Source organism: Pseudophryne corroboree, chromosome 6 (assembly GCF_028390025.1).
Source record: "Pseudophryne corroboree isolate aPseCor3 chromosome 6, aPseCor3.hap2, whole genome shotgun sequence".
In the NCBI taxonomy this organism is placed as follows: domain Eukaryota; kingdom Metazoa; phylum Chordata; class Amphibia; order Anura; family Myobatrachidae; genus Pseudophryne; species Pseudophryne corroboree.
In genome coordinates, this window is record NC_086449.1 from 141509447 (window position 1) to 141515882 (window position 6436).

Consider the following 6436-nt stretch of genomic DNA (forward strand, 5'->3'; position numbering starts at 1 on the left):
GTGGTGGGGTAAGTACATGATTGACACTGTGAGGGTGATGGGGTAAGTACATGGTGGACACTGTGAGGGTGGTGGGGTAAGTACATGGTGGACACTGTGAGGGTGATGGGGTAAGTACATGGTGGACACTGAGGGTGGTGGGGTAAGTACATGGTGGACACTCTGAGGGTGGTGGGGTAAGTACATGGTGGACACTGTGAGGGTGGTGGGGTAAGTACATGGTGGACACTGTTAGGGTGGTGGGGTAAGTACATGGTGGACACTGTGAGGGTGGTGGAGTAAGTACATGGTGGACACTGTGAGGGTGGTGGGGTAAGTACATGATTGACACTGTGAGGGTGATGGGGTAAGTACATGGTGGACACTGTGAGGGTGGTGGGGTAAGTACATGGTGGACACTGTGAGGGTGATGGGGTAAGTACATGGTGGACACTGAGGGTGGTGGGGTAAGTACATGGTGGACACTCTGAGGGTGGTGGGGTAAGTACATGGTAGACAGTGTGAGGGTGGTGGGGTAAGTACATGGTGGACACTGTGAGGGTGGTGGGGTAAGTACATGGTGGACACTGTGAGGGTGATGGGGTAAGTACATGGTGTACACTCTGAGGGTGGTGGGGTAAGTACATGGTGGACACTGTGAGGGTGGTGGGGTAAGTACATGGTGGACACTCTGAGGGTGGTGGGGTAAGTACATGGTGGACACTCTGAGGGTGGTGGGGTAAGTACATGGTGGACACTGTGAGGGTGGTGGGGTAAGTACACGGTGGACACTGTGAGGGTGATGGGGTAAGTACATGGTGGACACTCTGAGGGTAATGGGGTAAGTACATGGTGGTCACAAGGATGGCATTTGTCTAAGGCTGGGTACACACTGGAGCAATGCTGCACCAAAATGCCCTTTTGGTGCGACATATCACTTACATCGCGCAGTGTGTACACAGGACTGCGTGCTCTCACGGTTGTATACGATGGATGCTTGGTTTGATGTGCTGCACATCAAGCCAAGCATCCATCGCTAGCGTCCTGTGTTATGTTAATGAAGGACGGAACATGGTCGCTCCGTCCTTCATTAAAGTTGTGTTGGGGCAATGCGGGATGATGGGGATTCTTTCCTATGTCGGAACGAATCCCCGTCGCTCAAGTGTGTACCCATCCTAAGACATTGATGAATAAGTTGTTGGAATGATATGTGCCACTCCATGTCTTCAGCCGTGTAGTGTTGCCTATATGCATATGTACATTATGGTTTTATGGTACATAGGGGACTATTTACTAGAGATGAGCGGGTTCGGTTCCTCGGAAACCGAACCCCCCCGAACTTCACCCATTTTACACGGGTCCGAGGCATACTCGGATTCTCCCGTATGGCTCGGTTAACCCGAGCGCGCCCGAACGTCATCATCCCGCTGTCGGATTCTCGCCAGATTCGGATTCTATATAAGGAGCCGCGCGTCGCCGCCATTTTTCACTCGTGCATTGGAAATGATAGTGAGAGGACGTGGCTGGCGTCCTCTCACTTTGTTTCAGGGGGCTGCATATCTTTATTCTGGGGACCAGCAGTATTATAGGAGGAGTACAGTGCAGAGTTTTGCTGACCAGTGACCACCAGTATTATACGTTCTCTGCCTGAAAAACGCTCCATATCTGTGCTCAGTGTGCTGCATACAGTATATCTGTGCTCACACTGCTTTATTGTGGGGACTGGGGACCAGCAGTATTATATAGGAGGAGTAAAGTGCAGAGTTTTGCTGACCAGTGACCACCAGTATACGTTGTCTGCCTGAAAAACGCTCCATATCTGTGCTCAGTGTGCTGCATATATCTGTGCTCACACTGCTTTATTGTGGGTACTGGGGACCACCAGTATATTATATAGGAGGAGTACAGTGCAGAGTTTTGCTGACCAGTGACTACCAGTATACGTTGTCTGCCTGAAAAACGCTCCATATCTGTGCTCAGTGTGCTGCATATATGTGTGCTCACACTGCTTTATTGTGCGTACTGGGGACCACCAGTATATTATATAGGAGGAGTACAGTGCAGAGTTTTGCTGACCAGTGACCACCAGTATTATACGTTGTCTGCCTGAAAAACGCTCCATATCTGTGCTCAGTGTGCTGCATATATCTGTGCTCACACTGCTTTATTGTGGGTACTGGGGACCACCAGTATATTATATAGGAGGAGTACAGTGCAGAGTTTTGCTGACCAGTGACCACCAGTATTATACGTTCTCTGCCTGAAAAACGCTCCATATCTGTGCTGCATTGTAGTACTGTATATAGTAGGAGTACAGTGCATAATTTTGCTGACCACCAGTATATAATATATAGGAGTACGGTACAGAAGGCCACTGCTCTACCTACCTCTGTGTCGTCAAGTATACTATCCATCCATACCTGTGGTGCATTTAAGTTTTGCATAGTTTGCTGACCACCAGTATATAATATATAGCCGTACAGTACAGTAGGCCACTGCTCTACCTACCTCTGTGTCGTCAAGTATACTATCCATCCATACCTGTGGTGCATTTAACTTTTGCACAGTTTGCTGACCACCAGTATATAATATATAGCAGTACGGTACAGTAGGCCACTGCTCTACCTACCTCTGTGTCGTCAAGTATACTATCCATCCATACCTGTGGTGCATTTACGTTTTGCACAGTTTGCTGACCACCAGTATATAATATATAGCATTACGGTACAGTAGGCCACTGCTCTACCTACCTCTGTGTCGTCAAGTATACTATCCATCCATACCTGTGGTGCATTTCAGTTTTGCACAGTTTCCTGACCACCAGTATATAATATATAGCAGTACGGTACAGTAGGCCACTGCTCTACCTACCTCTGTGTCGTCAAGTATACTATCCATCCATACCTGTGGTGCATTTCAGTTGTGCACAGTATATATAGTAGTAGGCCATTGCTATTGATACTGGCATATAATTCCACACATTAAAAAATGGAGAACAAAAATGTGGAGGGTAAAATAGGGAAAGATCAAGATCCACTTCCACCTCGTGCTGAAGCTGCTGCCACTAGTCATGGCCGAGACGATGAAATGCCATCAACGTCGTATGCCAAGGCCGATGCCCTATGTCATAGTAGAGAGCATGTAAAATCCAAAACACAAAAGTTCAGTAAAATGACCCAAAAATCAAAATTAAAAGCGTATGAGGAGAAGCGTAAACTTGCCAATATGCCATTTACGACACGGAGTGGCAAGGAACGGCTGAGGCCCTGGCCTATGTTCATGGCTAGTGGTTCAGCATCACGTGAAGATGGAAGCACTCATCCTCTCGCTAGAAAAATGAAAAGACTTAAGCTGGCAAAAGCACAGCAAAGAACTGTGCGTTCTTCTAAATCATAAATCCCCAAGGAGAGTCCAATTGTGTCAGCTGCGATGCCTGACCTTCTCAACACTGGACGGGAAGAGGTGGCGCCTTCTACCATTTGCACGCCCCCTGCAAGTGCTGGAAGGAGCACCCGCAGTCCAGTTCCTGATAGTCAAATTGAAGATGTCACTGTTGAAGTACACCAGGATGAGGATATGGGTGTTGCTGGCGCTGAGGAGGAAATTGACAAGGAGGATTCTGATGGTGAGGCACCCGGGGAGACACCTGTTGTCCGTGGGATGAATATGGCCATTGACATGCCTGGTCAAATTACAAAAAAATCACCTCTTCGGTGTGGAATTATTTTAACACAAATGCGGACAACAGGTGTCAAGCCGTGTGTTGCCTTTGTCAAGCTGTAATAAGTAGGGGTAAGGACGTTAACCACCTCGGAACATCCTCCCTTATACGTCACCTGCAGCGCATTCATCATAAGTCAGTGACAAGTTCAAAAACTTTGGATGACAGAGGAAGCAGTCCACTGACCACTAAATCCCTTCCTCTTGTAACCAAGCTCCTGCAAACCACACCACCAACTCCCTCAGTGTCAATTTCCTCCTTACACAGGAAAGCCAATAGTCCTGCAGGCCATGTCACTGGCAAGTCTGACGAGTCCTCTCCTGCCTGGGATTCCTCCGATGCATCCTTGAGTGTAACGCCTACTGCTGCTGGCGCTGCTGTTGTTGCTGCTGGGAGTCGATCGTCATCCCAGAGGGGAAGTCGGAAGACCACTTGTACTACTTCCAGTAAGCAATTGACTGTCCAACAGTCCTTTGCGAGGAAGATGAAATATCACAGCAGTCATCCTGCTGCAAAGCGGATAACTCAGGCCTTGGCAGCCTGGGCGGTGAGATGTACACAGACCTCAGAAAAAGAGTCACCAGTGTCCTAAAAAATGCAGTTGTACCCAATGTCCACTTAACCATGGACATGTGGACAAGTGGAGCAGGGCAGACTCAGGACTATATGACTGTGACAGCCCACTGGGTAGATGTATTGCCTCCCGCAGCAAGAACAGCAGTGGCGGCACCAGTAGCAGCATCTCACAAACGCCAACTCGTTCCTAGGCAGGCTACGCTTTGTATCACCGCTTTCCAGAAGAGGCACACAGCTGACAACCTCTTACGGAAACTGAGGAACATCATCGCAGAATGGCTTACCCCAAATGGACTCTCCTGGGGATTTGTGACATCGGACAACGCCAGCAATATTATGCGTGCATTACATCTGGGCAAATTCCAGCACGTCCCATGTTTTGCACATACATTGAATTTGGTGGTGCAGAATTATTTAAAAAACGACAGGGGCGTGCAAGAGATGCTGTCAGTGGCCCGTAGAATTGCGGGCCACTTTCGGCATTCAGCCACCGCGTGCCGAAGACTGGAGCACCAGCAAACAGTCCTGAACCTGCCCTGTCATCATCTGAAGCAAGAGGTGGTAACGAGGTGGAATTTCAACCCTCTATATGCTTCAGAGGATGGAGGAGCAGCAAAAGGCCATTTAAGCCTATACATCTGCCTACGATATAGGCAAAGGAGGGGGAATGCACCTGACTCAAGCGCAGTGGAGAATGATTTCAACGTTGTGCAAGGTTCTGCAACCCTTTGAACTTGCCACACGTGAAGTCAGTTCAGACACTGCCAGCCTGAGTCAGGTCATTCCCCTCATCAGGCTTTTGCAGAAGAAGCTGGAGACATTGAAGGAGGAGCTAAAACAGAGCGATTCCGCTAGGCATGTGGGACTTGTGGATGGAGCCCTTAATTCGCTTAACCAGGATTCACGGGTGGTCAATCTGTTGAAATCAGAGCACTACATTTTGGCCACCGTGCTCGATCCTAGATTTAAAACCTACGTTGTATCTCTCTTTCCGGCAGACACAAGTCTGCAGAGGTTCAAAGACCTGCTGGTGAGAAAATTGTCAAGTCAAGCGGAACGTGACCCGTCAACAGCTGCTCCTTCACATTCTCCCGCAACTGGCTAAGAATTCCGAGCCCACCCGCTGGCGGTGATGCAGGGCAGTCTGAAGCGAGTGCTGACATCTGGTCCGGACTGAAGGACCTGCCAATGATTACTGACATGTCGTCTACTGTCACTGCATATGATTCTCTCACCATTGAAAGAATGGTGGAGGATTATATGAGTGACCGCATCCAAGTAGGCACGTCAGACAGTCCGTACGTATACTGGCAGGAAAAAGAGGCAATTTGGAGGCCCTTGCAGAAACTGGCTTTATTTTACCTTAGTTGCCCCCCCTCCAGTGTGTACTCCGAAAGAGTGTTTAGTGCAGCCGCTCACCTTGTCAGCAATCGGCGTACGAGGTTACTTCTAGAAAATGTGGAGAAGATGATGTTCATCAAAATTAATTATAATCAATTCCTCCGTGGAGACATTCACCAGCAGCAATTGCCTCCAGAAAGTACACAGGGACCTGAGATGGTGGATTCCAGTGGGGACGAATTAATAATCTGTGAGGAGGGGGATGTACACAGTGAAAGGGGTGAGGAATCAGACGATGAGGAGGAGGTGGACATCCTGCCTCTGTAGAGCCAGTTTGTGCAAGGAGAGATTGATTACTTCTTTTTTGGTGGGGGCCCAAACCAACCAGTCATTTTAGCCACAGTCGTGTGGCAGACCCTGTAGCTGAAAGGATAGGTTTGTTAAAGTTTGCATGTCCTGTTTATACAACATAAGGGTGGGTGGGAGGGCCCAAGGATAATTACATCTTGCACCTCTTTTTTTTTTTATCTTTGCATCATGTGCTGTTTGAGGACTATTTTTTTAAGTTCCATCTTGTCTGACACTGCAGTGCCACTCCTAGATGGGCCAGGTGTTTGTGCCGCCCACTTGGGTCGCTTAGCTTAGTCATCCAGCGACCTCTGTGCAAATTTTAGGACTAAAAATAATATTCTGAGGTGTGAGGTGTTCAGAATAGACTGGAAATTAGTGTAAATGATTGTTTTTGAGGTTAATAATACTATAGGATCAAAATTACCCACAAATTCTATGATTTAAGCTGGTTTTGAGGGGTTTTTGAAA